Genomic DNA, 12845 nt, shown 5'->3' with positions numbered 1-12845 from the left:
AATATCCCTTTCCAGATTTCGCCTTTTTGGGCTACTTTTTAGACTTTCAGTCAAGCAGCTACTGCATCGTCACTATTTATCCTAGGATCATGGTTTATACCTCATTCTCTTCAGAATAGATCTGGCTTTCAAATGGTACCACTTGCATGCACATACCATATAACAGGAAAGGGAAAATGATGTCAAAGAGAAAATTTCGGAGGGAATTTTTTTCTCGCACTTTGGCCCCCAATCGAGCAGCTCTGTGCGGATGTAGCCATCTATAAAAATCTGATAAATAGTACTTGGAATACTGAATGTGTGTGCCAAATTTCAAGTTTCTATCTTGAATAGTAAGGGCGGGAGAAATTTTATGAAGAATTCCCACAATGCCCCAAATTACCACAAAACACTATGATCTCAGGGGAAAAATTTCCTGAGATATCCCAAATTACCCTAGGGTCATGTTTCGCCTATCATTCTCTTCAGAATAGAACTGCCTTTCAGGCGGTACCATTCACATGTCTCCATCATTTATCTAAGGCGGGAAATTCCAAAAAAAGTGATTTTTTGTTCTAAATATCCCTTTTTTCAACTTTTAGCCCCTCTGGACCCCTTGTTTTAACGCATAAATCAGGAAAAAAATGTGTTAAATACTACTCGGTGGACTGAATGTTTCTGCACAATTTCAATCTTCTAGGTGCAAAAATAAGCCTGCCATAAAATATATATACCGACATTGCCCATATTCCTCTATACAGAAGTATATTTTGATAAAGATTCCCTGTCACATCCCTAAATACCGTAGGGTCATATTTCGCACATCATTCTCTTCAGAATAAAACTGGCTTTCAGACGGTATGACTCACGTGTCTCCATCGTGTATATAAGGCGGGAAAATCCCGAAGAAAGGGGTTTTGGGGGGTAAAAATATTCCTTTTTTCAACTCTTTGACCCTCTGATTTTCCCCTTCTTTTACGTCACAAATCAGAAAAAAATCTGTAAATAGTAATCGGTGGACTGAATGTTTGTGCAAAATTTCAATCTTCTACGTGTAAAAATAAGCGCGCCAAAAATATTGAACATAGGCTTAATAAATGAAAAAATATAGGCCTATTTTAGATTTATGACGTCATCATCTCCTACGTCGGGAAGCAGGAAGGTGTGAAACCATACGTAAAGTCTTCTACAATGCCTCTAGACTTGAAAAACGAAAACAAAAACCGGACGGAAAAGCTCAAATAGGAGAGTTATAACGCAATGTACCATGAAAAACGCGTATGGTACAAATTGTATCATAAAATCCCCAAAGGCATATAGTAATAATTGGTAGAATATAGAATGTGGGAGGAACCGAGAGAACAACGAGAAAACTACAATCTCACATGACGAGACGATTAGAGTAAGATATGAGCGCTCTACTACCGAGTCTCCATGTTCAATACGACTATCCCAAAAATGGAAATGAAGAATTTACATCACATTGTGTTACGATGGCGACATTAAAACATGGTATAATCATCATTTGTGGCAATAATATCAGACAGACGTTTCCTCATGGTTGCTACACATTGAAACACATTGTCAGATACAATCGGCTTGTTGCTTTAAACCATAAACGTAATAATATTAGTACGTTTAGGTGTAAACTTAAAAAAAAATCTAACAGCCCTTCTGTTCCTATCAATAGCTTCGGCTATATAACTTCTTCTTTCCTCCTTTTACAGATCTAAACGTAACAGCAAGACTGTCGTTGCCGACATCTGAGCATGTGGTTTGAAATCTAGTTGTCGTCGACAATACGCTAGATATTTTATACAGAAAGATGTTTAAACGGTATTCACTGTTTCATTGTTCACGGCTTGTACTGTTAAAAATGAAAATATTTATTCGCGATAATATGCTCATCAAAGTGAAATGTTGGTTTTCTACATAATGTGCTTTTCTCATCCCACTGAATATTAAAAAAAAGGTTTCTATTTTTGTAAGGAAAACATTCATGTAGCTTCAGTCAGTATGGACTTCAAGACCCTATGATTACGAGTGCACGCTGTTACATATTGCACTACGAGACAGCGCTTGGAAAGCAAACGATACATTGAGTGATTTGTCGAGAGACTTATCGAATATTTTCTATCGAATATTTTATTTTCGACTTTATATCGAATATTTTCTTTATTTCGTTTTTATTGTATTCTCTCTTTATGTTTCTTTCACAATGAACGAAAAACAAATGCATTTTTCGCTACGATGTCCAGGAATACTGTTTTAACTGATCAGAAAGTAGGAATTAATGGCGAAATTATATAGGATAATGTCTGGTATTTTAGTTTCATACCATCGATAGCAGTAAGGTGCAAGATATTATACCGCGGAAAGCGTGCAGTTATTTGTTAGACAGGAAGTACCATAATATCACATATGACATATTAATGTATGTCCTAACGATTAACGATATATTTCCACTGAACATTGAATGCGGCAAAAGTTGTAGTATTGGATGGAAAATGTGATAGTTAACTTGAATATTTCCATTACATATAATTACTATCGACAGATTTGAGTTCGAGATTTCTTGAAAAAACAGTAGTTTTTACTCGAAATAGAGAATATAAATTGCTATAATTTTGATTGAGCTTCGTCATATATATATATATATATATATATATATATATATATATATATATATATATATATATGTGTGTGTGTGTGTGTGTGTGTATCTTCATTAATAACGTTGAAAATATGTTTGATTGTTGACATACAAGTATCTCACGCCATAAGCGAACGTGGGCCACCGATGCTCACTAACGACTCTAGCCAAACATTTTCAGCCAGGCAGCGACATAAACACTTGAAAATAGAATTATATCCAAATAGATCTACTTCCTATTCTTGATTTTTAAGTTATCAATAATTCGCACACAAATGAATATTATATTTGCGGACATGAACTTTATTTCTATTCTTGACAATACATTCTCTTTATTTCAGAATATATCAATAAAACTGATGCTTATCTAGCGGTAATATTCGCTATTAAAGCGAAATATGGGTCAAATGTTATAAACTATTCATGAAATGTTTATTATGTACGATGTTTTCTTCATCTAACTTCATTTATTATTAACGTTTAATTTTCTATGTGCATAGAATAGAGGAAAATAATTATTGGCGACAATTTGGGTGTATTGCGCAGTAGTATTGAGAAATATCTTCGAGACTGTAGATGGTAAGTCTCTTATTAAAGTTAATTTTGATCGTATTATTTCCTTACTATATTCGGCGCTGCCTTTTTAAAGTGGGTACAGTGAATGTCCAGTAAAAAGTCGTCGTACAGTTGGACTTAAATTCATCTGCGGCTGTTTTGGCCTAATTTGAACCAAAGCTGAAGTTAAAAGTAATTTATGATCTACTAAGGTGAATCAACTCAATTGCTTCGCTTCTGAGAATATCATTCGTATGCTACAAATAGAAAAGAAAAAGAAACATACTTTAAAATCTGATTGCATTATGTTTTAATGGCAGTCTAAAATCATTATTATTCTCATTGACATTCTGCAAATACAAACAGATGACTTGTTTAAAAGCGGTAAAGGTTCTATGCAACGAGCAATCTTCCGTCTTAATACTGTTTTTCAATTGTAGCTTCTTCCACATAGCATAGTTTCTTGTTTTACCACATATTTCATATCCTTGTTAGAATGTTATGATTTTCTTTTTAATATTAGCTCTTTCTCGACCTGCATATTTACAATCGTTTCATTGCCCCAAGAATAGGTTCCATTTCCTCCCTAACTTTCTATCCATACCGAAAGAGTTTAAGATTAGTCACTTCCAGTTTCAATGTTTATCCACATAGAGAAAAATCTTAACAAATAAGAAGAAGCAGTTGTTTGCATACGATTCAACGTATCGAGAGAAAATACCATTACCCTTTTTAAATTCTTGCCTTTTTCAAGGTTTATCTTGATTCTCAGATAAGCAGCGACAGTGTCATCCCTATTTACCACAGGATCGTGGCTCATACCTCGTTTTTCTCAGAATGGAACAGCCTTACAAACGGTAGCAATTACATGTCCCTATAATATACCAGAAGGGAACTATTTGAGAGAAAATCGGGAATTTTTTGCCAAGAAAACTCCTTCAAAGTTTGGGGTTCCCTGAGGCTCTACTGAGTCTGCGCACAATCCTCCAGAAACTTTCAAAAATACTACGTAGTACACTAATTGCTTGTACCAAATACCAATCTCCTATCTTTAAAACTAAGGTCGGAAAAAATATTTTCCTCTTCTGCTAATATTCTCAGAGTATCCCATAATATCCTATATAAATTTCAAAATTTTCTTGACACGTCCATAATTATCGTAAGATTACGATCCATACGCCATTTTCTTCAATAGAGCAGGCATCCAGATTGTATTGCCCTAATGTCCCTCGGACGTCCCTAAGGAGGGAAAAATTGAGTAAAATAGGGATCTTTTGCTGAAAAATCTCTTTTTCAACTTTTGGGGCCGGGTTTTACGGCCCTGGGTAAACAGAGATCTAAAAATAGCTTTCGAAAATACTACGTAATGTACTTATTACTTGTGCCAAACATCAATTTCCTATCTCCAATACTAAGGACGGGGAAAATATTTTCCTCTTCTGACAATATTTCCCAAATTGCCAAAGGATACTATAGAAACTTCAAAAATTTCCTGACACAACCCTAATTATCGTAGAATGATGATACACAAGTCGTTCTCTTCAGAATTGAGTAGGCTTTTAGAAAGTACCACCCAAATGTCTTTATCGTGTAGCCGAGCGAAGCAAGAATTGCGAAAGTGGGATTTTTGGTCAAAAATATCCCTTTTTTTTACACTTTTTTCCACGACTACGACTAGGAGAAGCAGTCACGAAGTTTAGTCAAACTCAAAGGTGCATTTAACAGAAATAATTAAGGTGTATAATATATTGTAAAAGAAAAGAAAGGCATTTTTCGATTAGTTTCATTGAGACAATTTATAACTAATCTAGTTTCAAATATTTTCCGTAATTATCGAAAAGTATATTTATTTATTTCTACTTGTTTTACATGCCGAGCTTAAAGCTATATGAAGCCTGATCTACCACCAAAACATGATACAAAATTGAAAATGCAAAGTCTATAGTTTTCAATAGAAAAAGAAAAGAGTTAGGAAGTAAAAAATACAAGAAACAGACGCTCATTTACACACACAAAGCCCCCATATATATATATATATATATATATATATATATATATATATATATATATATATATATATATATGACACACACAAATATAATATAGTAGTACACTAGAATGCATACATGTTGCAGTATGTAATAAATGTCTTATGTCTTTATGACAAGATTATCTGTTGGCTCTTCTGTCTCTGTGTCCATTCAATGCTGATTCGATAACAGTAATGTAAACTGCTCGTTTGAAATATGCTAGAGAGTTTGATTCAGGTACCGAAGTTGGCAAAACATTCCAATAACGATAAGTTGAAATTATATATGACTTGCAGGAATAAGTTGATCTCTGAACAGGAATTGCAAGCTGGGATTTGAAAGGTGATCTTGTGTTCTGATATGGAAATCGCTTAGTAATTATGATATTTTAGCAGGTAAGAAGGTTTTATAAAACTAAATGTTTTATAGAGTAGTACTAGCGAGTGCAATTTACGCCGTTGATGCATCTTCAGCCATTGTAGCTTTTCGAAGAATGTCGTCACGTGATCAGAGAATTTTAAGTTAAAAATAAAACGTGTAGAAGCATTTTGTACTAGCTGCAAACGGTTTTGTAAATGTATATCAGCATAGAGAAATTTTCAACACTTCACAAGTATGCATTACGAGCCGTTCCAAATCACAAGAAATGTTTTGCTATCCGTCTGATTGCTAACGAAATAAACGAACTTAAAATTTATGGAGACTGTGTTTGGAATCAAACAGTTGATCTGTCCTATTAAATTCAGTCAACTCACTTTTGTAGCGAACTCACCTACTTTCCTTATAATGTCTCTGGGATTTCTTTTATGCGGGAAATTCAAAAATGACCCTAAGAAGTGTTTACTACAGTCTTAATTGCTCGCCGATTATTGTTTAAAAACGATTTTCTCTGAAATTCATTACAGAATCAAAGGACATGTTAGTATTTTTTTAACATCAAGAAACATATGACGAGCACAAGTATTCTGCAGATGATCAGAATTCGACCTATCTTTATACCTGCAGAGTAAAAAATCATTATTTCTATCATATTTGGTTTCTAGATCGTTGTCATCAGGAAGAGTTTGTGCTGGTCGATAGTCTTATATTGCATCGTTGAGAAAATGTCAACCCCGTTGTGTAAATATGGAAGGTGGAAATCATAAGCGTACGTCACTTCTTACCGCAAAATATTTAAAAGAGACATCCATCCATGGAGTTCCTGAAATAGTGAACGAACAACGCTCAATTTGGGAAAGGTAAATATACATAAATTACGTTTAGAACAGATAATTTTACATTTCAACAGGATTAGTTTGTAGCTGAATGCAATGCTTTAAAATTACTTCTATCCTTGTACCTGAAAGAAATTGTATAAAACACCCAAAAATTAGTGAGTTTACAGAAAATTACAATAGTTTGGAATTTCCCATATTCTTAGGTTGAAAATTTTTAAATACTTTTATTAAAACATATTTAATCTAGTTTTAGTAATCTTAAATATACTGAATTCTATCCGAATATCTTATTTAATAAGTGTAAAACAGAAAACATATACAGGGTGTTTCGAAACAACACCGAAAACATTTGGGGGATGATTCCTGACACCAAGATAAGACAAAAAGAATAGACCAACCTGAGTGCACTAATACTTCCTTTCAGAATTATAGGCTGCCGAAAACATGGAGTATTCAACTTTAAAGTTCCATAGCTCCAAAACTATGAGACCTATCGTAGTCGGGTTAAGACTTCACTCACGAATTAATATGTGCTCTATCCAAAAATACATTCTTTAGAATCCTGCTGTACCAATACAACAATTTTTATAGAGGGAGTTTGGCTACGAGCATATAATTTGAAGTGCTCACTAACTACCTCTATAAAAACTGTTGCGGATGTACAGCAGAATTCTGAAACTTGGATATTTGGATAGGGCACAGACTAGTTCCTAAGCGAAGTCCTGATCTGAGTATGGTAGCTTCCATAGTTTTGGAACTATGAACCTTTCAAAATATTTTGTTTTCGTATTTTCGGCAGCCTATAACTCCGAAAGGAAGCTTTTATGTACCCAGGTTGGTCCATATTTTTGTCTTATCTTGGTGTGAGGAATCGCCTCCCAAATGTTGTGAGTGTTGTTTTGAAACACCCTGTATTTTGAAAGTGATAAGAAGTGTTGCCTTGAAGGGAACTAAGATCTGCTCTTACACTGAAAAAAGGTTTGGTCAAATTGACCAAAAAATAGGTGCTGGTTACCAAATCGTTTGGTCAATATAGCGCCAACCAAACGCTTGGTCACCAGCACGAAATCATTTGGTAACGATTTGTTTGGTTGCAGGAACCTAGTATTGGTTACCAGTACCACATATGCGTTTGGTAATTTTGACCAAAGAATAACCAAATAAGTAGGATTTGGTTGGGAATACCAAAAATTTGGTTAAAATGATCCAAATTTGGTTCTTGGAACTAAATAATTTGGTTGTAAATATTAAAACTGCATTTAGTGAATTTGACCAAAACATTTGTTAGAAATTACCAAATACTGTTGATATAAGTATTAAACTGAAAATAATGCGGTTATCGCAAAAGTCATGAGAACTTTTTTCTAACAAATATCGTCACAAAGCGAGAAATTCATAAATATGCAAATGGAAAGTTAGTACATGTGAAAATATTACATGTAGCTTCGATGAAAATACATCCCGTAATAACTTTTTTAAGGTTTAAACAATTTTTTAAAGTACAAACAAGGAAACTTAAAAGCAAAAAGTCACCAATCGTGTGCACTTCATGGTACGTTTCCACTTATCTCAAACCATATGCGTTAAATGATTCCCACCGGCAAAAGCCCTGACGGAACTTCCACAAAATGAAATGAAATCTTTCAGGTTTACGTCCCACACTTATGCTGTGGAGGCTAAAGGAGACGGTGATGATAAGAAACGAATGATATTGTGCAATGAAGAAAGTGGGAGGTAACGGGATAACCCCGATGAAACCCAAGCACACGGTGTTTGTCTACCACAACGTTCATTTGATGCGAGCTGGGAGGGAACCAGGGACCCCATGCACCAGAGGTGATCGCTCTATCACTGAATCACTGCGACTCCTCTCCACAAAATAATTCGTTTCACGTACCATGTTTGTACCCTTTATGTCAAAGGTGACGGGTGATTAATGGAAGGGATTGATTGCAACAAAAATGGTGGAATGTGAATGTATGAGGAAACGGGAGAACCTCGAGAAAACTCACGGATACGATAATGTCCATCACAATCTCTCATGGGCGGAAAGAATTGTGATTTTTTAACAATTACTTCGGATGGCACCCTTGAATTTTACCTATGCCAAGTGAGATATTTTCATGTCGTCCAGTGCAAATCTTTTATGAGTGAGTAAGAAGTAAATTAGGGAACATACATTTCTTCAATAATTATTTCGAGTGGTGTCTCAAACGTAAACTTATACGCTTTTATTAACGCATTTCTCAGGAAATATCGATCTCCTAGGTAAGAATTCCCATATGAATTCCATATGAAAAGTTCTTCAAAAGTATGCTTCATATTTCGGATAGCATTTAGTATCTCCCTCAAATCCATCGACGGCTCCGGAGTCAGTAACGTGACTTATAGTGAGCTGTTCTTAACTATCTCGTTTATATGAGTAGCCATCGTCGCTGACGCGTCTGCTCCCTACGGACGCACATCGTTTTTAACCCTTGGACACCCCTGCTACGCTCCTGTCCTGAATCGATTAGATAGCATTATTGCTTTCTAATGGCCACCTAGCACAAGTTGGTTCGTGTTTTATGCACCGTAGTTTCTATACCACACGTTCACACTCCATTTATATTCATGTCTACATCACAGTTACAAATAACGAATGGTAATCACTACCAAGTGAGCCAGAGTCTACACCAAGTGATCTGGGGAAGAAAGTAAACACTACTTATTTCTTCCGTATATTTTGGATTTTGTGCATCTATAAGCTGTGAATGCACCAGTTTATTTTGCAAACTTCTAGTGTTAGTGTCACTTGATTTATCCCTTTCCGGAAGTTTCTAGTGGAGGAATAGGAAATGAACCAACCACTGACGCTATAATTTTGTTCCCTACCCTAGCGTCGTCAATATAACTTGCCCGCTTCATCTGTATATAAAGGCCTATTTGTTATGCCAAATATACGACCACTAAAATGACCAATACACATTACATTACAATAAAGTAATATGTAAGAAAACGTAAGCTGACCTCGATTTACATAAAGAATCACACACTTCAAGCATTCATTCTGTGCAGCTAAATAGTCAGTTTTATTTGTCACTAACATACGCTCAAAACACTGATAGCTTAAATAAAGATTACCCAGAAGTCAAATCGATACACGTGACTTTGTAAATAAACACTTTGGTCAGGAAAACCAAATCTTTACCAAATCACTTAAGATTTGTTTGGCATAACCAAATTAATCAACCAAATGTTCTCACCAAAAAATATAGTGTTCATGACCAAACAGGTTTGGTCAAAATGACCAAATTTTGGTTAAATTAACCCAAAAAAGTGACCAAATTCTCTGACCAAACAAATTTGGTATTCCTGACCAAGCCCTTTTTTTCAGTGTATAGGGAACATTTAAGTCTGAAGATAATTCCATCATTGGCGTGTGATCAAATTTTTACATCTCGGTTGCTATATTAGATATTGACAAAAAAAATCCACTCTTCCTCAGAGCTCGATAACGCTTGGAATTGCCCGAAGAAAACTTAGAGCTGAATTAATCTTCCGATCGAAATTGTACTGAAGAGTGTGAGGTACTCACTTAACCCATAGAAGTACCATCTTATTTAATTTTTGTGGGGACCAATATATTTTTTTCTGAAATTTAAGATCTAATTCTCTTTTATTTTCCGGTGACTCTCTAGGTGTTAGATGTATTCTCTGGATGTTTTGGGTAGACACATATTTCTAATACTTTTACCAAAGGTCAAGATATATTTTCCAAAGCTTTTAAAATTTAATCTTGGTATACCCCATAATGTTCTAAAACTGCAAGGAAATACCTAATTTCTTTAGGATGAAATTACTACTGGTGCTTATTAATATTCCGTGACCGGTTTCGGAACTTTTATCACTTAACACAAAAAACTCATAACTGTATGACTCCTCCCTTTATTTGACAGTGTCTTCATAGCCGTTAGTCATATTTTAATTAATATTCTAAATTGTACTGTCTAGTCTGCAGACCCCTCATTAATATGAGTCGCTATTTATTTCACCATGTTTCGGTAAGTGTTAGGCCTACTGGCTTGCGGGTTCGGTAAACACACACCTGTAACGTTCTTTAAAACTTTATTAAGACATATTTTAGAATTTTTAGAAATGGGAGTTCTGCGAATGCCACGGTACCCGGAAACCCCCATAGGGTCGTGTGTGTGTACTGATAAGTAAATTCCTGGGAATATATTTTTCGGGAATATTCACAGGGAATATTCCCGGAAAGATTCCCAAAAAAGGGAATTTCCCGGAATTTATGTACAATCACAAATTAAATTTAAATATTATGATTTGAAAGTTAAATTCGTTTTTATATCACAGTATATTATTACCAGGGGTGTAGCCGAGGGGGCCCCCCGGGGCCGGGCCCCCCCAAATGGTTTCCTAGCCCCCCCAAATGACCAGCTTTTAAAACATCATAGTAAAATTATCTTGCTTTATTCATTTAAAAGTAATAAAGTTTATTGACAATTAATAATTTATGGTAAAAGAGTAAGGAGAAATATTGTTTTTTTCCATAGCGATCGAAAAATAGTACCATCTCTTCCTAGTACCGATTGAAAAATAGGATACTTTTTTGTGACAGCAGATTACACAATTTACTGCGATTTAAAATATATGTGACAGTTTGAAGACAAACGTTTTAACAACGTACTACAAATACAGCCATAAAACAAAGGTATTAAACTGATTTGTAAGTACAGTATATTTTTATATGCTTTAACAAGTGTTTTAAAAGACATAGAGGATGGAAAATTTGGCGAGAAACAATGCTTTTATTCAATTTGGATTTCATTCGCTCTCTCTTTTATTTCCACTCATTGTAATAAAATAATTATGTTTTTTTAGTCACGAATAATAAATATTTTTGTCAGGAAACCGTAAAGCAATTAAGTGAAATTTCAAAGAAAATCAATCTTGTGTAGATAGGTTATGTATACAAGATCTTAAATTTAAATATAAAGGTAACCAAGAAAAGTTTTGTTGCTTTTTCACCCACTACCTTCGAACATTGATATGTCAGCTAACCTGGGAGATCAAAAATAGTCCCCATCAGCATCGACGACCTTCTGAAAACGTTCTGGAAGGCCATGGAATCCATCGCGGTAGAACTTGGTGGGCCGTGAAACGAAGAAAGTATCAGGTGTATTTTGGACTTTTACTAGGGATTTGAACTGGCGTCCTCTAAGGTGATTGTTCAAAGAATGGAACAGGTGATAATCGGACGGTGTAATACCCGGAGAATATAGTGGTTACAATATTGTTTCCCATCCAAGGGGGAAAATGGTGTCCTGACTCATCTTAGCCACGTGGGACTTAGCGTTGTCCCGTAAACGAGGACCCATTTGCAATTCAGAAGCGATGGTTCCAGAGTTTTGAGTTTTTGTTGAGCACAGCTCAACTGCTGATACTACACAGTTGCATTAATACTCTGACCAGCTGGTAGCAGTTCCCGATGCACGATGCACCAAACACACAGAAGGACCTTCTTCTGGTACAGTGCTGATTTCGGTTATTTTGAAATCGGTTCATGGGATGCTAACCAATGATGACGGCGCCGTGGAGCTTCGTTTAGGACACACTTTTTATCACATGTCAACGCCCTGTCCAGAAATGGCTCAGAAACAGTAAATAAACACAGGCGACTGCCGCGTTGCCTTCTGGCCCAGAGTGAGACCCATTGACCCAACTTGTAGTGTTTCACAAGTTGATGGATGTGCTGCCGAATGGTTTCTCGAATATGTGAGACCCATTGACCCAACTTGTAGTGCTTCACAAGTTGATGGATGTGCTGCCGAATGGTTTCTCCACACACTGAATTGTAGTTCCAGTTCCTCTTTGTACATGTGTTGGTCTTCTGGCACGTGGTGCTTTCGGGTGTTTCGTCATCGTCCTTAAACTTGTTAAACCATCGCTGCAATGTCCGCGTCGTCACGACACCCTCACCAAAGGCCTGTCATATCGTCTGTCCCGCTACAGCGGCGTATGACCTCCATTTGAACTCGTTCAGCATACATGGTCTTATGACGCTCTCTGGATGTCCCATGTTCCCTCTGTCTTTACGCAAGTTCACGGTGTCTGAATTGCCACAACCAGGTAGTATGTTGGATATACCCACACCAACAACTGACGTTCCCCTTATCTTTACTCGCATTCAACTCACGGTGTGAGGTCCAATTGAACACAGACTTCCACGAAAAGGGACAGAACTTTCTTGGTTACCTTTATAGTTATGCTCAAAAGTATAGATTAAGCATAATAAAAACTATCTTGAATATAATAATAATAATAATAATAATAATAATAATAATAATAATAATAATAATAATAAGCTAAAATAGTGTTTTTTGTTTTTCAGATGAAAACCAAAATTTTCCT

The sequence above is a fragment of the Thermobia domestica genome, chromosome 8 (assembly GCF_964235325.1).
Source record: "Thermobia domestica chromosome 8, izTheDome1.hap1.1, whole genome shotgun sequence".
NCBI lineage: Eukaryota > Metazoa > Arthropoda > Insecta > Zygentoma > Lepismatidae > Thermobia > Thermobia domestica.
Note: the sequence above shows the minus strand (reverse complement) of the source record.